The following is a 24,483-nucleotide window of genomic DNA, read 5'->3' as shown; positions in this document are numbered from 1 at the left end:
AGTACCAATTTTTCTAATGAAATACGTACTTGACAAATGTTTGCGATTGACTTCCACGGTGAAGGAATGACATCGTGTAATTAAAATCAAACCGACAAAATTATAATTTGCGTAATTACTGGTGGTAGAACGTCTTGTGAGTCCTCACGTGTAGATACCACCACCCTGCCTATTTCTGCAGTGAAGTAGTAATGCTTTTCGGTTTGAAGGGTGGGGTAGCCGTTGTAACTATTCTGAGACCTTAGAACTTATATAAGTTCTAAGGTCTCAGGAGGAGCTAACGGCCCATCTAATGTTAAGTGGTTACCGGAGCCCATAAACGCTGTCACCCACCGTTGTGTGCTCATGTATCAAACATGAGTTCGAGTTTTACAGCACAATGACAATGTCAAGTAAGAGCGACGAAATAGTAGGTTTATTGAGTTCAATTATTTTGTATTTTTGACTCTCTAATTCTATTGTTTAATCTGTGTAAATTACATCCCAATCGGATGTTTTAGGAAAACGTGGAAGGTAAACATGAATACATAATGAATATTCAATGAATTGTTTAGTCATATTTATGTATAAAGTTCAGTTATAGTATACGAAAGACGGTTTTTTTTTTGTTTAGATTAGTGGACGAGCTCACAGTCCTCCTGGTGTTAAGGGGCTCAAATATCTCAAGGTGGGTGGCGCATTTGCGTTGTAGATGTCTACCAGTAACCACAGAACACCAGGTGGGCTGTGAGCTCGTCCACCCATCTAAGCAATAAAAAAAAAGATCTTTCTTTCGAGAATCTTCAATCCTTCACCCAGCTTGGGCTGCTAATGATTTGACTTGTAACTCCCACCTATAACTCAGGTCTGTGTGAATTGGCGCGCCGTCTGTCAGCTGTCGCACTGTGACGCTAAACAGGCCAATAATTAACGGAGGTGGCATAATAAACTTTAATTAGCGTTCGCTTTGTTTGTTTTACGATATATCTGTACATATCTTTTGTTTACTTTTAAAAAAAAATTGGTAGTAGTTTTCAGCGAACCTCGGGCACTAAAGATGTTTTATATTAAAAAAAATATTCGTTTAAAAATAGTTAAATTTGAGTTTAGAAAATAAAAAGGTTTTTATTTCACTTTGAATTTAGAGCAATAATATAGATAATATAGATAACTAACCGTACTCGTCCGCTTCGCTGGGCATTTAAAATTAACATTATTATTTCTCACCCCCACAAAGATTTTCATCATTAACGCCCCCGCAACTGGTGTAGGGAGTCCAACATTCATATAAATATTAGCCTATCCATTAAGTACCTATACATATACTTTCTACATGGATATTGGATACCAAGTTTCAAGTCAATCGGATGCACGGTTCAGTAGTTTAACGGAACATCCGTAAAAACCATTGTAGATTTATATATTAGTATAGATATAGATAATAATAATATAGACTTTCTCGCCGGATTTTTTCAGCGGGTCGCGATTCCGATCCGGTAGTAGATTCTGTGAAGTACTGCTCTTGTTAGGTGCTAGTGTTAGCGAATGACTGGTGGTAGGACCTCTTCTGAGTCCATGCGGGTAAGTACCACCACCCTGCCTATTTCTGCCGTGAAGCAGTAATGCGTTTCGGTTTGAAGGATGGGGCAGCCGTTGTAACTATACTTGAGACCTTAGAACTTATATCTCAAGGTGTGTGGCGCATTTACGTTGTGGATGTCTATGGGCTCCAGTAACCACTTAACACCAGGTGGGCTGTGAGCTCGCCACCCATATAAGCAATTTAAAAAAAAGAATTCTCTCAGGTCACCTATTCGTCCGGGCGTAGCCGGAATAGCCCCCTAAGCTACCAGCAAATAAGTAGGGGAAAAAAACCAAGCCACGTGTAATCTAAAGAAAGACTAACAACAGATATATACTGTAACTGAACTAATAAGAGAGACAATTTCATTTAGGAATTAAATGAGTGTCTGGCTCACGGCTCACGGCTCTGTAGGTACAATACTGTGTATTTAAGGCAATATACTTAATTCTAAATATAGGTTACGTTTGAAGTTTATCAGTCGGACCAGGTTTTCGAAGCCCATTTGCCATTTCAATGCGGCAGCTTAAAAGCATCAATCAATCACAGCTTTCTAAGTGTGCACACCATTCATATGATATTTTCTTATCAAGTATCGTAATGAAAGATAATTTGCATATTTAAAAAAGACACATGATAATTTTATTAGTATTCTAAATTAATTGTGAAGTACGCTTTCACTGGTCAGGTATTGCGTTTCTACGTGGGAGGGAAACTTGTTGTTAGATTCAATAGGAAAAAAAACGCGGCAGGAAAAAAAACGCGGCAGGCAAAAAACGCGCGTTTTTTTTGACATGTACAGTCGGAGACAGCGATGCATTTTTTTTGAGCATATTTTTTCCAGTCGCTTAATGACAGGGAGAACTGCCTTGTTAATATTGATAGGCTTTTGGCGTTTGGGGTCATTTAGCAAAAAATTATCGCTATGGTTGCAGCGAACCTCGCTAGTCAGTAAATTAAGCTACCACAAAACAATAGAAAACGTTTTTCTGTACGCAAGTGTACACGAGAACCAACAGAACATATGAAATGTTTGTTTAAAGCCACAATTTATTACATCGTATATCATAATTAAGAATCAATTGCCCGCGGCGAAGCGTCTATATCATTTGTACTTTCTAAAAAAAAAAAAAAAAATTTACATTAATATTTTAATATCCGTCGTTATTAATGTTTGTATACTTGATTGTTGATTGGGGATGTTTCGATTAAGTCTTTTTTCTTAATTCTAAATACTTTGATAAACTAAAAACTGGAACTATAATAGCATTGTCGTTCTTAAAAAATGAAACATGAAACTTCATTATTGTTTTATTGATGGTAAATTTGCATTTTAGGAATTAACGATAAAGGGAAGATCTTCCACCGTTATTGCTTAGTAGACTGACGGTCTGAAGATTGTTGTTTGGAACTTGTATATATGCAAGCTTATCTTGAAAAGGGAGGTCGGCAATGCGGTGGATGGGCCAAATTAAAACCACAGTAGTAGGTCTCCTTAATGAGTGCAGTACGATGACCTCCTCAACCAGGCAGAGATGGCGAGAACCCTTGACCACTTGTCAAGAGTGACACGAATGAGAAGAATAATGAAAAGGTGTTTTTTTCTACCTATGCTAATAGCCTTGAGAGCCGATATCAGTTTTACCCTGGCGTGTAGGTGAGATCTCGGGGCTCAAACCGGAGCGCTTGCTAACACAGGCCCTAGCAAGAGCAGTGCTTCGCAGAATCTACCGTCTGATTGGAAACGTGACCCACTGAGAAGATCCGTCGAGAACCTCAGTAGGCTAGATCACTAACTAAGACTAACTAATTAAGACTAAGATTTATTTTGATAACTAGCTGCTACTCGGTTTTGTCGATCCAGGAAATGTGTCAATGTGAATTCTCTTCGAAGTGAGTTGCTTTTTTTTTCGGGATAAAAGGTACAGTCATTACAACTGTAATTTAAAAAAAAACGTATAAATACGTTGCTACGTTTCCATGTGAAAGAAGGACGAATAGACACACAAAAAAATAATAAACAAACACACTTTCACATTTCTAATATTAGTATGTATTACACACGATCACAAAATATGACTTCAAGACGAAGGAATTTTCGATTTGCCGTATTCATCATTAGGGATTATGCGCGATGTGTTTTTGTTTTTATTTCTATCATCAAAAACTTATCAAAGACTGTATTAATTTTATTTTCTTCTCACAGAAGTGCGTTATGTTTTGAAATTTGCTTAGATAATACTAAATTTGATTCGGTCAAGTCAACGTGACAACAAAAACTAACTGTAAAATACTCGAAACATCGTTAATAATTTAATGACAATAAGAAAAGCGAAATTAAGCTCTAAACGCATTCTCATTAAGTCTACGAGTTGCTTAAACCAAAAAGAATACTAAATTAGAATCAATTAAAAACAGAAAAAAATAAAGTGCGAAAGGGATAGCGCTACTACGCAATTACGTCATTTTGACCAGTGATTTCAATGCAGTTTTCGTGGAAACCTCTTTAGACCAGTGCTTAGTGTTTTATTTAAAGCGTGTGCTACAGTTAGATTTATCTATTGCAAGTCGAACTGTCGATTTCCAGACGCGAGTCATTTTGTAAGTACTCCTTTATTGATAGTATTTGTCTCAGTAATTCTCGTTGGCTTTCATTTGTATCGGTACAGATAAGTTCTCGATTGGAACATGTTATTTACAACTATTGATAGGAAACCGGTGGGAATGTCTGCGATGCGGGCGGGGATTTGTTACATAAGAGGCAGCGATTTTGTTTTATGTATTTTTTTTCCTGCCTATGATGGTAATCTTGGGGGCTATGTTAGCTAACCGAGTGAGTAGACAGAAGTTCATGGGGCTCTTACTTAATGAATTAGCTAGCACTAGTCCTAGCAAGAGCAGTGCTTCGTCGAATCTACCATCGGATCGGAAACGCGACCCATTGAGAAGATCCGGCGAGAAACTCAGTTGGCTGCGTCGGAGACTTAATTTGCTCGCTGAACCCTTCTTCACAAGCATCGGGTTCAACGAAGACAGTGACCGGGTTTTAGGTAAGAAATTTTAATTTTTGAATGAGAATGACACTTGAGACATTGTGAATGCCGCCACCCACCTTGAGACATAAGTTCTAAGGTCTCAGTTTTAACAGTACAACGGTTGCCCCACCCTTCAATCGGAAACGCATTACCGTTTCACGTTCAAATAAATTTCTAAATTTCAAAATGTTCAACTGTCTAGACCAATACAAAAAAAATTGGTTGTCTGTGAAGTTGGTTTACGGACAATGGTTTTACGTGATAACGAAGCAGAACTATACGAACTGGTAGCTCTGACGTCACTCGAGAAGAGAGATATGTCACAAGCCGACGCTTGGGTCGATCGTGCCTCTCTATCGTTTGTTCCGTGCTCTCGCTTGCACGCTCAGGCTCAGGTGGAACGTGACACTTTTTCGTGCCTGTAGCCAGTGTTCATCTATTCATAAGACGTTATCACGTCAAAATGGTGGACATAGTTAAAAAATAAAATAAATAGTTCGATGAATTCTAAAACTCAATAAATCTGTGGCAGGCTTATTTTCATGAATACTAGTGGTAGGACCTCTTGTGAGTCCGCGCGGGTAGGTACCACGGCCCTGTCTATTTCTGCAGTGAAGCAGTAATGCGTTTCGGTTTGAAGGGTAGGGCAGCCATTGTAACTATACTGAGATGTTAGAACTTATATCTCAAGGTGGGTGGCGCATTTACGCTGTAGATGTCTATGGGCTCCAGTAACCACTTAACACCAGGTGGGCTGTGAGTTCGTCCACCCACCTAAGCAATAAAAAAATAAAAACTCTTTTACGAATTCTTTTATTATGAGGGCCAGAAATCGCTTCGCTTATCACCAACTACATTCAGCTCAACTACAATACAAGACTCATTGCAGTCTTGTATGTTCAAACCAATGAGTATTGTCGTGAGGCCCTTGTCTAGTCTCGGAATTTTTGACCTTCGACCCTTGGAACCATACTGATTTTGCTAACCAAATTTACTTTCAATACAAAAAATTGATGCCTTCGAGATGTGGTGCTGGAGGAAGATACTACGAATCCCGTGGACAGCATATCGGACGAACGCATCCATATTAAGACAGCTCAATATCCAAACCAGGCTCACTGGTGGTAGGACCTCTTGTGAGTCCGCACGGGTAGGTACCACCGCCTTGCCTATTTCTGCCGTGAAGCAGTAATGCGTTTCTGTTTGAAGGGTGGGGCGGCCGTTGTAACTACACTGAGACCTTAGAACTTATGTCTCAAGGTGGGTGGCGCATTTAAGTTGTAGATGTGTATGGGCTCCAGTAACCACTTAACACTAGGTGGGCTGTGAGCTCGTCCACCTAAGCAATCAAAAAAACTGAGAATGAATCTATTTCTAAAAGACCTAAAGAACTAAAGCATACATTAAAAACAAAAGAAGGCAACGTTAGGTAATCCAAGCGCTTAATAACAGATATCGAGATTACTTCAGTGCGCCGCGTAGGGCACCGGTGACCTACAAGGCAGTTAAAAGGTTAAACGAGTACAAGATATTCTGAAAATATTGTAAACTATATAGTTTTCGCATCGCACGCGATGTAAAGAATATTTTAGGTAATTTTTTTACACCTTGGGTTACATTATTGGAGTTTTAGTAAGGATCCCTAATTTTTTTCAAAAAAGATTATAGCTTATGTCACTCGGGGATAGTGTAGCTTCCAAACACTGAAATAACTTTTCAAATGGGTTCAGTTTTTTCGGAGCCTATTCAATACAAACAACAAATCTTTCCTCTTTGTAATATTAGTATAGAAGTCATCATCATCATCATCAGCCTTTATCTGCCCACTGCTGGACATAGGCCTTCCCCAATGCCTTCCACATCATGCGGTCCTCCGCCTTCCGCATCCAACGACTTCCCGCCGTGCGCACTAAGTCGTCAGTCCACCTGGTTGGAGGACGCCCCACGCTCCTTGTACCCATCCGTGGCCTCCATTTGAGGACTTTCCTCCCCCACCTGGCGTCGCAGGCTCGACAGATGTGACCGGCCCATTGCCACTTCAGCCTGCTAGCTTTGAGAGCTATGTCGTCAACTTTAGTTCTCCGTCGAATTTCTTCGTTCCGGATTTTGCCCCTTAGAGAAATACCTAGCATAGCTCTCTCCATCGCCCGCTGTGCGACTCTTAACTTATGGGCCAGCCCTGCCGTCAGTGTCCAGGTTTCCACGCCGTAGGTCATCGCGGGGAGAATGCACTGGTTAAAAACTTTTGTATAGAAGTATAGATAAAAATTCGAAATACAGTTTTACTACCTACTGCTTAGAGTCGTTCTACTAAACAAAGGATCTGCAAGGATCGAAGGAGAGACTATTTACATAATAAAACACAGTTAATCTAATCTCCTACGTGTACCTATTTCATTTGAGCGTATTACATGCATAGCGATTTGCAACTAGTTAGCTTGATTCGCGAGCAATGACTTCACGGAAAGATAGCAATAGACCTATAAACGAATTCATTGTTACCGTTTTCCGGCGCGAGTAACTAATTGTTTGATTCGTTCCTAATTGGTTTTAAGTCGTTTTATCTCCAACTACCGTCTGTCTTGAGTTCACGACGGAATAGCAACGAATCTTTATCGGCAAGCTAAGTTTAGCGCGCGTTTCGCTTGCGCGCTATTTCGTCTGTTGCAATAACTATTGTATTTTTTTTTTTTTGAGAAATAATTTTGATGTGGTTTTTTTATTTATTTATTTGTTATGCACACATAGACATTACAAGCTAAACAGATACACAAAAAAAAACAAAAAAGAAAAACTGGTTTTCTTCCCTACCTATGCTGATAGCCTTGAGAGGCTATTTCAGCTTCACCCTAACGTGTGTAGGTGAGCTCACGGGGCTCAAACCGGAGTGTTGCTAACACTGACCCTAGAAAGAGTAGTGCTTCGCAGAATCTACCACCGGATCGGAAACGCGACCCACTGAGAAGATCCGGCGAGAAACTCAGTGGGCTGTGTCTATGGGTTAATTCGCTCGTCGAGCCCTTCGTCGCAAGCGACGGGTTCGACGGGGACGGTGACCGGTGCTTGTGGTGCCTAAAAACACCGTTAATGGAACGGGAGGATCCGTAATGACGTGCTTTGGGCGACGTCGACTGTTTACCATTGGGTCTACAGGATCGGGTATGTAGTTTCCAGCGGACACGACAAGAGGGTTAAACTGGTTTGCATTATAAGCCATGTGCGCACGACTAAACAAGACAAATTTTGATGTGCTGAGTTTGTAAACAATGGTCCTTACAACCATACGAAAAAACAACACGATAACGAAAACCACGGAAAACCAATCTAGCTTATAATGTAAGGAAATAATGTTACTCACAATATGCATTAAACAATTACACTACTTAATTTATTATTAACAAGGAGGATGATGCCCTTGAACATTTTTATAAACGTCACTAACCTACAAAGAAAAATATCCAACTCAGTTGACGACTTTTTATTTTATTCATGTCTAAATAACGGCTATGCATTACCTTAGTTACATTAGGCTATTTTTTTTCCTACCAATGCAGATAGCCTTGAGAGTTTATTTCAGCTTCTCCTTGACGTGTAGGTGAGATCACGGGGCTCAAACCGGCAGTGTTGCTAACACTGGCCCTAGCGAGAGCAGTGCTTCGCAGAATCTACCACCGGATCGGAAACGCGACCCACTGAGAAGACCCGGTGTGAAACTCAGTGGGCTGTGTCTGTGGGTTAAGTTACTCGCCCAGCCCTTCGTCACAAGCAACGGGTTCGACGAGAGCGAAGACCGGTGCTTGAGGTACCTAAAAGCATTAATGGAGCGTTTGGAGGTCATCAATCTCCAGATCTTACATAACGCTAACCGATTTGCATGTTCCTGTCTACCCATCTAGTGTATAAAAAATTATCAGAATAGTACAACCAAACTTTTAACGGAATCTATATACTTGAAGCAAAAACTTTGTATCCCTTTTTACGAAAATTGCGCGGACGGAGGAGTATGAAATTTTCCACACATATAGAGAATATAGAGAAGAAGTGCACAATGCTAATATTTTTTTTAATAATGCGTAAAAGATACATTAAACCAATAAAGAAAACATTATACACACTACATACCATGTATTTGACGCACACACGCATGCATACTATTTATTTTCAAACTTTTGTTCTTGACGTCCGTTGTCAAATTGAGAATAGAATATTGTTTGTCTTTGTTAATATTTTATATAGTGTTGTCTTGGCGAAATTTGTGATTATAGAAGTATAAAATACAATCATAATAGTGTACAAACTTACAATTCTAATTAATTATAGTCGAATTTCGACTGCTGCGGGACCTCTAGTAAGTATTAATCTATATATTAATACGTGAAGCAAAAACTTTGTATCCCTTTTTACGAAAATTGCGCGGATGGAGGAGTATGAAAATTTTCATAATTATAGAGAATATAGAAAAGAACTGCACAATGCTAATATTTTTTTTAAATAATGCATAAAAGATACATTAAATCAATAAAGAAAACATTACACACACTACATACCATGTATTTGACGCACACACGCATGCATACAATTTATTGTCAAACTTTCGTTCTTGACGTCTGTGGCACAAATTGTGTAACTGTCTGACGACAAATTTAGAATAGAAGTATAAAATACAATCATAATAGTGTACAAACTTACAATTCCAATTGATTATAGTCGAATTTCGACCACTGCGGGACCTCTAGTAAGTATTAATTTGTTACCAATCCAATTAAGCGATTGAAATATCCTGGTTAATTAGTAAGATCGATGGTGGCGCTCAAAAACCTGATATTTAGGAAACGTTCTCGAAATTAATGTTTCAATCAATGGCCGACGGACACTTTCGCACACTATATCAGCCCGGCCAATAAATTAGGCTTGGTATAATTAAAATCACTTGATCTGGCAACATTTACACCTACGTATCAATAAATCATAATTGCTGGCAACACGGCTCTGTGTAGGTAACACCGGTCGTAGATATTAAAATAATTTCCGGTTGTTGTTTTACAAAATGATTGAATCGTGATAGAATAGAATTTATGATCGTCTAGGTTAGTGTGGGATGTTTTTCTTCATTATATTTAGGTCTTACACTAAAAATAGTTACTAGTTATCCGAATTTATGAAAGAGCCTTGTAGTCGTGCTTAACATAGATTATGCACAAAAATTATAGAGTTGTGTTAATACAGATTATCTATAACGTTGAACCATTCAGTGTAGAGCCGCAGTATTGTTTGATTTAGAAGAGAAAAGCGATTTCAGAGCCCACCAACTCGTCGATTAACGATAAAGAGCTCGACTTGCGAACTAAATCACAGACATAGCCCACAGATTTTCTCGTCGGATCTTCTCAGTGGGTCGCGATTCCGACCCGGTGGCAGATTCTGCGAAGCACTGCGCTTGCTAGGGCTAGTGTTGACAAATTATCTCAGGTTGAGCCCTTGAGCTCACCTATCCGTCCGGGTGTAGGTGGAATAGCGTCTTTTGGCGATTAGGTTGGAAAAAAAACCACATATACCACAGAGCTTTTCCGAAAATTAAATGCAAATTTTAATTGTATAAGACGGCTATCCACCCTTCAACCTAAGATACATGGCAACTGCATCTTTTTTTCCCTACCTAAGCTGGATAGCCTTGAGAGGCTATTTGAGCGTAACCTTACCTAACTAGTAGGTGCGCTCACGGGGCTCAAACCAAAGTGATGCTAACACTGACCCTAGTAAGAGCAGTGCTTCGCAGAATCTACCACCGGATCGGAAACGCGACCCACTGAGAAGATCCGGCGAGAAACTCAGTGGGCTGTGTCTATGGGTTAACTCCCCTATTAGGGTTGCACACTACCGCACTTCAAACGACGACTGACAGACGTCCACATAGGCAGTGTGCGACAGAGATAGCGCTCTACAAAACCGAAATTAACCGATCGTCTCTTCCCGAAGATCGATGTGTTATATTTATCGCCGAGTACTGTACAAAGATGCGAAGGCCACTAGTCGAAATATTCAAGCGAGCTTTAAAACTTTACGACAAAATAAATATTATCTCAAATTATTTTATAAAACAAGAATCATCACGCACTGATGAGTGTTTATTGGCGTGTAATATTTTTATGGCTATTCAATTTGTGAAGCTAACTGTAAGTCGACTCGTAAACTGGTAATATATTTGACTTATCAGCGCTTTGAGTTTGGTAACTTGTGTTTTGAACAATAAATACGAATCGGAGGACAATTTTATGATGATTTTGGAGGTCTTAACGCGAGCACTTAAAAATCAAGGAACACTGAACTTTGAATCGAATGAAAGAGGTCAATGTTGTTCTCCCATAAACATTTATAGTAATTGGGCGAGTATATTTCTGTTGCAGTTGTAAAGAATATAAGAGCTAATCCAACATTAACAACAGAATAGTTTACAAATATTTTTGAAGTTGTCGTGGTCTAAAGGATAAGACGTCCGGTGCATTCGTGTTGAGCGATGCAGCGGTGTTCGAATCCCACAGGCGGGTACCAATTTTTATAATGAAATACGTACTTATGCAGAAGTTCACGATTGACTTCCACGGTGAAGGAATAATACCGTGTAATAAGAATCAAAACCTGCAAAATTATAATTTGCGTAATTAGTAGTGGTAGGGCCACTTGTGAGTACGTACGGGTAGGTCCACCATCCTGCCTATTTCTACCGTGAAGCAGTAATGCGTTTCGGTTTGATGAGTGGGGCAGCCGTTGTAACTATACTGAGACCTCAACTTATATCTCAAGGTGGGTGGCGCATTTACGTTGTAGATGTCTATGGGCTCCAGTAACCACTTAACACCAGGTGGGCTGTGAACTCGTCCACCCATCTAAGCAATAAAAAAAAGGTCTCAGTATAGTTACAACGGCTGCCCTACCCTTCCAACCGAAACCCATACATCAGAAATTGGTACCTACCCGTGCGAACTCATAAGAAGTCAGTCCTACCACTAGTAAAATTTTAATTGTTTCATGTTTAAATGGTTACAAAATTAAGAATTTTAATTAAACATGACCAATGGATGCCTGCTAGCTTTTTTCTGGGAAAGGTAGGTATATTATTAATTTGAAACAAAATTCTGAATCTCCTTTTCCTCATTCGTTTTTTTTTATTATAAATGTCCACACAAAGACCTTTGCGAGATGTTTCAGCGAATCAAAGTGAACACGGGAATAATTCAAAGGATCGACTCGACTGTCATTCTAGGACTAATAATTTTAGATTAAACAAAAGGATCTCTGTCGGTCGGTGGTCCGCATCGAAACGGAATTCCTATTAAAATGTTACGTAATGTCCCGTTCGAATATGTAGCAGTCAATGTGGAATTTTAGTCGCTTTAACATTCGACTGGTCGGATTTTATATTTTTATTCGTTGACTCGGCAGACTTAATAGTGCCTCAATCGATAAATAAAAGACCTAAACTTTTGGGGGACAAATTAAGGGAAAAACAAAATTGTTATTTTAATTTAATTACGAGCATTTTCATATTTATCTACCTTTTAAACCTTCTCTGGACTTCCACGAATAATTCAAGACCAAAATTAGCCAAATCGGTCCAGCCGTTCTCGAGTTTTAGCGAGACTAACGAACAGCAATTCACTTTTATATATATAGACTAGCGACCCGCCCTCGCTTCGCTTCGGAAACATTAAAACACACATGAAACAAAAAAAAAAAAAAAATTAAAAAAAAGTAGCCTATGTTCATCAGGGACAATGTCGGCTTCTAATGGAAAAAGAATTTTTCAAATCGGTCCAGTAGTTTCGGAGCCTATTCGAAACAAACAAACAAACAAATCTTTCCTCTTTATAATATTAGTATAGATTACGTTCTTATCTATTTAGCTAACCTCGTTGCTGATAGGAATGACGGGAAAAACTTGTCGTCTGATAGGATGTATGCTTGTGTGCCTTCGAAAGCAACATTTATAGTCAATTGATACGTGTGATCATTAATAAAGTACTTAAATGTTAATTAGGTATATAATCTGGCTTTTAGCGAATTTTTTTTTTATTGCTTAGATAGGTGGACGAGCTCACAGACCACCTGGTTTTAAGTGGTTACTGGAGCCCATAGACATCTACAACGTAAATGCGCCACCCTCCTCGAGATATAAGTTCTAAGGTCTCAGTATAGTTATAACGGCTGCCCCGTCCTTCAAACCGAAACGCATTACTACTTACTTCACGGCAGAAATAGGCAGGGCGGTGGTGCCTACCCGCGTGGGTAATTGAGTTAAAAGAGATAAAGTATCCACGTCCAGGTAACCCTTCTATAACACGGTAGATACGTTCCTACAAAGTCCCGTGTTGTGCGAAACAGTGTTATATGAGACTAGAAGCCAATACAAAAAGGAGAATATTTTTTTCTGAACGAAACATCTCAACTACGCGTGTATGTATTTTTTTTACCTGTTACACATAAAAATTAAGCTGTAAAATACCGGTTATTTTCAAATATTGTGTGTTTATAGTGCAGAACGTAATTTTCAAAGGAATTCTGAACAAAAATCTCGTAATTCTGTTGTAGAAGTACCGTGCTTTAAGAGGGCTTTGGGGAAATTTTCCCGATCCGTTGCTTGCGACGAAGGGCTCGGCGAGCAAATTTCTCGCCAGATCTTCTCAGTGGGTCGCGTTTCCGGAGGTTGATTCTGCGAAGCACTGCTCTTGCTAGGGTTAGTGTTAGCAACGTCAACAGGTTTGAGCCCCGCGAGTTCACCTACGAATTTGGCGAATCAAGTATAGCCCCTCGATGTTACTAGAATAGGTAGGAAAAAAAGGGGGAATTTTTCTTTTAGTGTTAGCGTGGAATCGTGTTGTAAAATACCGCGTTATAGGACTACCTACCTGGGTACCCTACCCTATACCTGTATTATAATCTACAAATATCAGGACTGAACAATGTCTAGTTTCTTCATTCTAAATAAAATCTTTATTGAGAATTACCTTAAACTAGGTCAGAAAGTCCTGAAAATTTATGATAAATAAAAATCATTTGTCAGCACAGATGCTCCAACTTCGCCTGGTCATTGTCGATATATTCTCAATTCAAACTGAGGACTGCGACTTCGGAGGCCCACTATAGGTAAATAAATTACGTTTAGGACGATATATCCCAAATAATCGACGTTCATTAACATGCCTTTAACTGATTTATGCCCGTACGAGTCGGCCATTACGACTTAGATGTAATCTTGTACAAATTGTTCGGGCTATAGTTATAGTTGTAAAAGAGAGAAATCTTGAATAAACCTTTTTTGATCCAGTTTGAAGGGTAAGAAAAAAAATGAATTGATTGCGTGAAAGACGATATGTGTAAGAGGGGAGTGAGCGAAGAAATGGTATATGATAGAGGAGTATGGAAGGAAGGAGCGCCGATTCCATGTGACTATTTCGGTTTGAAGAGTGGGGCAGCCGTTGTAACTATACTGAGATCTTAGAACTCATATCTCAAGGTGGGTGGCGCATTTACGTTGTAGATGTCTATGGGCTCCAGTAACCACTTAACACCACGGGGGCCGTGAGCTCGTCCAGCCATCTAAGCCCTAAATAAATAGAAAATTATAATAATAAATTTGAGATTAATCGTAAAAGTAGTTTTACCTATATGTACCACTCGATAAAACCGCTAAAATCGATTTTTTTTGTTGTGAATTCGCCAACATTTGCTACATTTTTAGAACATAGATTATATTATAAGAAGATAGATTAAAGGTTTGAAATACAAGTACAGATAAAAAATATTATTATTATTACATAAACAAGTAAGTTTGTCGTTAACCTCAATAGAACATTAAAAAAATTATTGCGTCAGACATTTTGAGTAACAACATATTTTTTACTTCGTCCGCCTCTCTAATACACGTGCGACAGTAAATCGTAACATAAAGTATTATCCGCGTTGTAATTACGTGATTATTTATAGATTTACATGAAAACTTAATAGAATGCCTTGATATTTTTATTAAAATTACATAACCATTACCAGTGATGTGAATTTGATTTGAATTACGCTTTTAGAGTCGTTACGTAGGGTAATTTGTGAGAATACATATTGCTTCGGTCGAGTAACATTAAGTTTTAAGGTCTAAAATTTTAGTGGCGTTGGAAGAAGATGTCATCAATATGATGAAACCGTGCCTTTAGTGTTTGAGTTTAAAAATCTCGATCATTCGTAGGTCGGCAATGATAAATCCGTAATATTTCATGATGATGATGATGATGATGATGGAAGAAGATTTCATCATTGTCATGAAACCGCGCCTTTAGTGTTTGAGTTTAAAAATCTCGGTCATTCGTAGGTCGGCAATGATAAATCCGTAATATTTCATGATGATGATGATGATGATGGAAGAAGATTTCATCATTATCATGAAACCGCGCCTTTAGTGTTTGAGTTTAAAAATCTCGGTCATTCGTAGGTCGGCTATGATAAATCCGTAATATTTCCGTGCAACATCAACAATGGAAGTAATACAAAACAGCTGGATGTAATTACATTCATACCGGACGTTTGACAAGAGTCACGGTCTGCGGGTCAACTGACAGCCGCGTCCCAGATGCTATTATACCGTGAATTACTAATCACCGTCTCTTTTTAATTACACAAAGGTTGAACAGGGTCGTACGTATTTTAGGAGGGTTATCCGGATATTCCTGTTTCATTTTGGTGACCGCCTCACATCCGATTACCTTCTTTAACCTGTCTAGAAGACGGAAGGGAAAGAGGCAGATCTTCATCGTTTGACGACCATGAAAATTGTAAATAGCGAAGCGAGCCTAGTTGCTTGGTCAAAAGCATATTTAGAAACGACAGCGTCAAAATCTTCGCCGACATGCGGCTTGGAATTATTGTCATAGTGAAATGATCCTTTCTTTTTACTACCTATATGGATAGTCTTGAGAGGCTATTTCAGCTTCTACTTTACGTGTAGGTTAGCTCACGGGGCTTAAACTAGGATTGTTGCTAGCACTGGCCCTAGCATGAGCAGTGCTTCGCAGAATCTACCACCGGATCGGAAACGCGACCCACTGAGAAGATCTGGCGATGAACTCAGTGGGCAGTCTCTATGGGCTAATTTAAATGTCGATCTCTTCGTTGCAAGCGACGGGCTTGGCGAGGACGGTGATCGGGAAATGATCCGATGAATGGACTAGGCGTTGAGAATGACCTGTCCATCATCCGAGGCACTGTGGTCAATTGCGACACCAGGTTTCTCGATATTGGAATAATGGGACATTAGGATGGATGTATAGGGAAGGATTGATGGTACAAAACCGCGCGGGAGGTTACTAATTCGGTGGACCGACTAAATTAAAACTACAGTGGGAAGTCCCTTAAAAGAGTGCAGTAGAATGGCCTCGAGCAGGGAGAGATGGCGGGACATCGTGACACGCATCAAGTCTGCCCCCTCCAACACTACATGACGATCATGACCAATCTGTCCAGAGTGACACGATTGAGAAGAAGAAGAAGAATGGACTACACCAAATTTTTTTACCGTGTCTTCCTCCTCCTTTTTGCATCGTATTCCTCAATGCTGAGGGTCGTGACCACCCTTCTGTATCACGTTCTCTTGCACGATTTTTACTGGGTGGCGCCAATGGTTATTGGGGGTTTTAGTGGGAAGCTAATCGCGGCTTCCACGTCCTTCCGCGTCAGACTCTTAGAGAGTATTTACCGTGTACCCTCAAGTTATTCATTGGGTTGCATTTTAGGTACAAAGACACAAAAATATATTACAATTGCAACTCAAGGGAAATCTAGTTATTCAGGTCACAGCTCTCAACCGTTCCAATGTCACGATAAATTATCAGTTTTACTGCATTCAAAAAACACTAAGGCAAGTGGAAGATCGCATCACTGTGCACTAAGTGCATTAATGGCCCAATCGCATTAACATAAAGCTCCATGAGTCGATATGATTATGATAATTCTTGGTTTAATTGTTGTTACGGCTGATTCTTGTTTGAACGTATACAGAGATATTTTAGCTGTCGAGTTTCATGCATTGAAACTTTGTATGGGTATGCGTCACGCTGGTATTTGAAGTTTTCATCTCTCTTTCATCGATGGTATGTTCCATGGGGAGTGCTCCGAGGAATTGATGATTCCGTCATCTGAATTTTACCATAGTGACCGGCTTAGGGATATCACAATGTGAGCGTCCAACCTTAATACGAGGTCAAAGTCTCCTGTCTATGGCAGGCAGGGTTTGTGCGGACTCCAGAATAGGCCTGACCAGCTACTGGTTCATATTCTGGCAGGAATTCCCCAGTGAATCCAATGGCGTTACGATGTGTACGAGAGATGAGATATGATGAAATTAAATGATAACATAATCACGGACTCAAGCTTGCTAATACTGGCCCTAGCAAGAGCTATCGCAGAAACTACCACCGGATCGGAATCGTGACCCCCTGAGAAGATGCGGCGTGAAACTCAGTGGGCTGCGTCTATGGGTTAGTTCGCTCGTCGAACTCTTCGTTTGACGGTTAATGCTTAAGGCAAGGGTGGTCCAGAAAAGAACGCAAGTGAATTGGCAACGTAAGTGAATTGGTTGATTAATTAAATGAAAATGCTGTAACTAATATTTTATACAATATACTCGTACTAACTATACTTATTAAACGATTATTATGGTTTTTTGTTATTGCGTTGATGTGTGGATGAGCTCACAGCCCACCCGGTGTTAAGTGGTGACTGGAGACCATAGACATTTACAACGTAAATGCGCCACCCTCCTTGAGATATAAGTTCTAAGATCTCACTATAGTTACAACGGCTGCCCCACCCTTCAAACCGAAACACATTACTGCTTCACGGCAGAAACAGGCAGGGTGGTGGTACCTACCCGCGCGGTCTCTCAAGAGGTCCTACCACCAGTTCAAAACATTTCCTAACATTTCCTAATAACACATTCCGTACCATATTGTAAGTATTAGTTACCATTCCATGTCAGGTTTCACCATTTCGATGGAGCATTAAGACGTACGTAATGCGATTAAAATAAATGACAACGATAAGTAGACAGATGTAAAGAAAGGCTTATTTATTACGACTAGAGGTCCCGCAGTAGTCGAAATTCGACTATAATTTATTGGAATTGTTAGTTTGTACACTGTTATGATTGTATTTTATACTTCTATAATCACAAATTTCGCCAAGACTACACTATAAAAAATATTAACAAAGACAAACAATATTTAATGTATTCTCAATTTGATAACAGACGTCAAGAATAAAAGTTTGACAATAAATAGTATGCATGCGTGTGTGCGTCAAATACATGGTATGTAGTGTGTGTAATGTTTTGTTTATTGATTTAATGTATCTTTTATGCATTATTTAAAAAAAAAATTAGCATTATGCACTTCTTCTCTATATTCTCTATAAGTGTGGAAAATTTCATACTCCTCCGTCTGCGTAATTTTCGTAAAAAGGGATACAAAGTTTTTGCTTCACGTATTAGTATATAGATTATTTATTGTTATATTTTGGGCGGCCGTTGCCGCGTTGTGTTGGTGATACGTACAACGTACTAATGAACCGACGGTGTTATGTCTTAGATATTGTTATAGACGCTTTTTTTTTATTGCCTTTGTAGGCAGACGAGCATACGGCCCACCTGATGGTAAGTGGTCACCGTCGCTCATGGACGTCAGCAATGCCAGAGGCAGAGCCAAGCCGCTGCCTCCCAGAAAGGTGTTCTAAAAACGTAACAAAGATTGGGGAATTCACAACAAAAAAAAATCGATTTTAGCGGTTTTATCGAGTCGTACATATAGGTAAAACTACTTTTACGATTAATCTTAGATTTATTATTATTGCCTTTTTTTTGTTTAGATGGTTGGACGAGCTCACAGCCCACCCGATGTTAAGTGATTACTGGAGCCCATAGACATCCACAACGTAAATGCGCCACCCACCCTGAGATATAAGTTCTAAGTTCTCATAGTTACAACGGCTGCCCTCTATTATCTCTAATACGCTCTATTACACACTAATGGTGGTAGGACCTCTTGTGAGTCCGCACGGGTAGATACCACCACCCTGCTTATTTCTGCCGTGAAGCAGTAATGCGTTTCGGTTTGAGCCGTTGTAACTATACTGAGACCTTAGAACTTATATCTCAAGGTGTGTGGCGCATTTACGTTCTAGATCTCTATGGGCTCCAGTAACCACTTAACATCAGGTGGGCTGTGAGCTCATCCACACATCAAAGCTATAAAAAAAACAAAATGTCGGTAGGCCATCGCAGTTTATTGGGAACGCTGCTATTCATTCTCCAGTGAATCCCTTAGTCCCTATTAAATAAAGAACCTATCAAATCGCTCAACGTACATTTTCCCACGACTTTTAACGGTTTTTTTTTTGTTTTTTTAATTTGGTAAACGATATTATTGCATAAGATCGAATCGTGACCGGAATTTCGTTCGTCATTCACGCAACGATGTTCCGTTGTTGACTGACAGGTCGATCACGATAGGACGCGGTTTCATTGCAGCGAGAGATCGTGCGTTGCCGCTGTGGGCGGTTTTAACGGTACTATGTTTATTTTATAGGCTTGAGTAACAGAAAGCCATTCAAACGGCATTAGAAAAATATATATAATGATATCGAATGTTCTAAAAATGATTAAACAATAATAAGAGATTTAACTGCGTTTTCTGTACAATATTAAAGAAACAACATTTAAAGCCTTTATTTTCCACAATTGTATTCTTGAATTAAATAAAACTGTACTCGTCTTTTTTCTCAATGATAGAGAGCTCACATAATCTATAGAAGAAAAATCCTTTTTTCAAAGTGTAAAAAGGTTTTACACAAATAATAATAACTTGTCGATAGTTTAGATCTTGAAGGATACCTTATGAAGCTCATTGCGGATGTGCGTTTCATAAAATTTGCGAGACAATTATAAAGATTCTTAGCGACAATTCGAACACAAAGGGGAATGTTTCTCAGCTTTTTCATATCAACTATAACTAATACATTATTAATCTGGTACAAGGCCGCAAGGGTACCGTGGATTCAATTGTTTTTAGTGGACGAGATTTCATTGACAATGGAACTGTGATTATCGGCTTAATTAGATTAATTCACCAAATATTTTTGGTTGTGTTTTAAAAAAAAAGGTCTTTATGTTTTGATCTCTCAATTAATTTAATTAGTTCGACCAGTCATCTTTGAAATGACTAAGATTGCACTTAACTTTCTTTGAAGATATCAAATAAGAGTTGTCACACACTTCCATCGTTGTGTTTATGGCTTTAACCATTCATACCTCCTGACTTCGAGTGTCTTCTCACTGTTGTCGATCAGTTGAGTTTGACAACAACATCAAAGCCCATCACATATCACAAGTCTCCGAAAATCTGATAGGTTTTTGTATCAACGAACGGAACGATCTGTTAAGCTTTTGTTCTCAATGTCTTTCGATTAGGATTTTTTTTTCGTTTCTTTGGAAGATAAATCGTTTAGGGAGTAAGTTATGATTTTAATCGGTACCCTAGTTAGAAGCTCTTCAATTAAGGCCCAAACTAACATAATTGATTTCGTGATGTCACAGTTCGCCTCCACGAAACCAAAGCTTACCTACTACCTAATCGAAAAACGCTTAGATTGGCCACGCCCAACAAAACTATTAAATAGAAATGAAAACGCTGGCGTTAAACCAAAGGCCTAATGGTTCAGTGGGCGAAAAGGCGGAGTTCCTACGTGAGCTCATCAGTTATCATAATTCACAAGCAAAACCGGCATTTAAAATAATCGCTTTAAGGCATATATTAGGTTATCAGATTTGTTTTAATGCCCCTAGTTTATGGTATTCGTTAAAAGGATTGGCGGTAATCATGGGTTCCTTATGGTGTTTGTAATCTGGTAAATGGTGTTTTGAAAGGTTAACGATGTGACAATAAACAGAGGTTTATGAGATGAAAATGATTGCTTTTTTGTAAAGGTGTTTCATAAAGGTACTAAATGCGAAATTATGGGGATGAACTCATATCTTAAGGCGGGGGGTGGCATTTACGTTATAGATGTCCGGTAACCACTTGACTTCAGCTGTGAGCTCGTCCACCCATTTATGCAATAAAAAAATTATAAAAAATTATAATAATAGGAAGCATTCATGTACTGTTTTGTTTACTGAATTTTATGTTCATGTATTTTATTAATTTTGATTTAGAAAATTATTTCAACTAAGGTATGCTGGTAGCCTTGAGAGGCTATTTCAGCTTATCCTAGTGTGTGTAGGTGAGCTCACGGGGCTCAATCCGGAGAGTTGCTAACACTGACCCTAGCAAGGGCAGTGCTTCGCAGAATCTACCACCGGATCAAAGGGTATTCAATAATTAACTCCATGTTTTAAATGTTACAGACACTCAACACATATTTTCATTCCTCTGGAGAAGCGATTCCCAATCTGTGGTACGCGGTGTCTCATTTGGGATTACGTGAAAATTATGTAGATAATGGCGGAGATACTGAATAGTTAAAACCATTAACTTATAAAAATATTATTATAATTTATTATGTCTATAATATGCAGTTTAAAATGAATCTTATAATCAATTTCTGAACAGAGACGAGCTACATGTTTAGGTCTAGATATTGAGTTTATAAGGGGTACTCATAAATGAGAAGCTTTACCAAGGGATGTGAGGATCGAAATTTGAGAAGCACTGTTTTAGACGGTTTGGATTACCTGACAGTTCACAACTGACTGTTTCAAGGCAGTATGAGCAGGAAAATACCCGTGTATCCCTAACACTACTTCTATCTCTTGCCGCGGTTGCATTGTATTGTTGTCATAACAATAAACTTAAAGTCCGAAGATCACTAACTGTTTATATCGTAGCTGCAAAAAAATCCCAACTAAACGTGTATATCAAACTAAGGCGAATTCAATAAAAGGTAATTTAGAAGAAGATAAAAAAATCATACGTCTTCCGTGCTAGAGAGAAAAAAAATTCGCAATAGGGCTTGTACAAGAAAACTCAGTAAAAAATCACTAAAGTTTTTGTTGTATGTTCGATTACGGCCCGGCTTGGTTTTGGCGTATTTATCGTTCCTAATTATACGTTAAGTGAAGCCTCTTGATGGATCCCTTTTGTGGTATGAACGTACTCAAAGATAAGGTTGTGTGTGGGTATTTCTTAATTTTTTTTGTTGGAAATTCGTGTAGGGCTGGCGAATGTTGTATTATGATTTCCTTACATTAATTAAATCGCGAGATGTTCAATGACAATGAGGTTGTTAAGCGAGTTTTAACTATGTATGTGGAAGGCTTTTGAGGGAGAGGTAGACTTAAGAAAAAATTGATGGATTGCGTGAAAGACGATATGTGTAAGAGGGGAATGAGTGAAGAAATGGTTTGTGATAGAAGAGTATGGAAGAAGAAAACATGTTGCGCCGACCCCAAGTGACTGGGAGAAGGGCAGGAGACTGATTATTACTGATTATTATATATTCAATTTAGTGTTCCACATTGATACTAAGCTAATAGTAAAGGAATGAACAATTGTTATGTACATGGTTCAACAACATTAAGCCTTGCTAGGTAGCACATCTTGAGACACGATCATTTTTATGAATGGTGGAAGGACGTCTTGTGAGACCCTACAGATAGGTACCACCACCCTGCTTATATCTGCCTTGAAGTAGTAATGCATTTGAAGGGTGGGGCAGCCGTTGTACTATAAAAACTGAGACCTTAGAAATTGTATCTCAAGGTGGGGCATTTACGTTGTAGATTCCTGTGGGCTCCGGTAACCATTTAATACCAGGTGGGCCGTAAGTTCATTCACCCATATAAGAAAGAAAAATCAAGGTCCAAATTCAACTATTGACAACCGCGCTAACGCGTCTATATCGCCTCTCGTACAATACCAACAGGGTTCTGTCTTCATGGAAGACTGCTCATGTCCACCCTATCCCCAAAAAGGGTGACCGGTCGGACCCCTCGAATTACAGACCTATCGCGATAACTTCCTTGTTTCCCAAGGTGATGGAGCGAATCATAAGCATCCAATTTAGCGGTAGGCAGCGGCTTGGTTCTGCCCCTGGCATTGCTGAAGTCCATGGGCGACGGTAACCACTCACCATCAGGTGGGCCGTATGCTCGTCTGCCTACAAGGGCAATAAAAAAAAATCCCACTTCTTAAGTATTTTGAGGATCGCCAGCTGATCAGTGACCGGCAGTACGGTTTCCGTCATGGTCGCTCAGTTGGCGATCTTCTTATATACCTCACACATATATGGGCCGAAGCCTTGGAAAGCAAGGGCGAGGCTCTCGCTATGAGCTTTGATATCGCAAAAGCCTTCGACAGGGTCTGGCATAGGGCACTTCTATCGAAGCTTCCAGCTTACGGGATCCCTGAGGGACTCTGCAACTGGATCGCTAGCTTTTTGGATGGACGGAGCATCACAGTTGTCGTCGACGGCTGCTGCTCCGATACTATGACCATCAACGCTGGTGTTCCACAAGGTTCGGTGCTCTCCCCCACGCTTTTCATACTGCATATCAATGACATGCTATATATTGATGGCATGCATTGCTATGTGGATGATAGCACGGGGGATGCGCGATATATCGGCCATCAGAGTCTCTCTCAAAGCATTGTACACGAGAGGCGATTAAAACTTGTGTTTGAAGTGGAGAGCTCTCTGGGGCGGGTCTCCAAGTGGGGTGAACTGAATTCAGTTCAGTTCAACCCATTGAAGACACAGGTTTGCGCGTTCACTGCGAAGAAGGACCCTTTTGTCATGGCGCTGGAATTTCAAGGAGTATCCCTGCAGTTTTCCGCGAGTATCGGGATTCTGGGGGTTGATATTTCGAGCGATGTCCAGTTTCGGAGTCATTTGGAAGGTAAAGCCAAATTGGCCTCTAAAATGTTGGGAGTCCTCAACAGAGCGTAGCGGTATTTCACGCCTGGACAGAGACTTGCGCTTTATAAAGCGCAGGTCCGACCTCGCGTGGAGTACTGCTCTCACCTCTGGGCCGGGGCTCCCAAATACCAGCTACTTCCATCTGACTCCATACAGAGACGGGCTGTTCGGATGGTCGATAGTCCCGCTCTCGCGGATCGCTTGGAACCTCTGGGTCTACGGAGGGACTTCAGTTCTCTCTGTGTTTTATACCGCATGGTCCATGGGGAATACTCTGAGGAATTATTCGAGATGATCCCTTCATCTCCTTTTTATCATCGCACCTCCCGCTATCGGAGTAGAGTTCATCCATATTATCTGGAACCGCTGCGTTCATCGACAGTGCGTTTCCAAAGATCTTTTTTGCCACGTACCATCCGGCTTTGGAATGAACTCCCCTCCATGGTGTTTTCCGACCGCTATGACATGTCCTTCTTCAAACGAGGCTTGTGGAGAGTACTTTATGGTAGGCAGCGGCTTGGCTCTGCCCCTGGCATTGCTGACGTCCATGAGCGACGGTGACCACTTACCATCAGGTGGATAGTATGCTTGTCTGCCTACTTAGGCAATAAAAAAAACTAAAAAAAACTAGGTACACTAAAAATATATTTATATATCTAGTAGGGCTGATTGTACGATTCTCGTGTTAAGATCTATCGTTTGACAACCTTAACTCCTTCAAAATATAATTCGACACAAAACTGTTTGTCGAAGCCTTCAATCCTTTATAAGGGTATTTTGCATAATTCATGGTTAAGTTTCATAATCGTTTTCTGGTCAATATTTTTGATGTTAATTTATGGAAATTGGTAAACGATTTGTGGGTTTAATTATGTTAACTTGATCAATGTTTTTTTTGTAGTACCTACATACGTTCCTTTCTCAGTATTCGGTTTGACT

At 39.7% G+C, this 24,483-nt stretch overlaps 1 protein-coding gene across 7 annotated transcripts in view; it reads right to left on the bottom strand.

Annotated features, from left to right (window-relative positions):
- The window catches only part of Wnt2 (Wnt oncogene analog 2), a 96,668-nt gene that overhangs the window by 27,954 nt on the left and 44,231 nt on the right, over positions 1-24,483 (bottom strand). The window lies entirely within an intron of this gene.

This window comes from Bombyx mandarina, chromosome 28 (assembly GCF_030267445.1).
Source record: "Bombyx mandarina strain Sakado chromosome 28, ASM3026744v2".
In the NCBI taxonomy this organism is placed as follows: Eukaryota; Metazoa; Arthropoda; class Insecta; order Lepidoptera; family Bombycidae; genus Bombyx; species Bombyx mandarina.
Note: the sequence above shows the minus strand (reverse complement) of the source record. Positions and strands in the feature narration are given on the sequence as shown.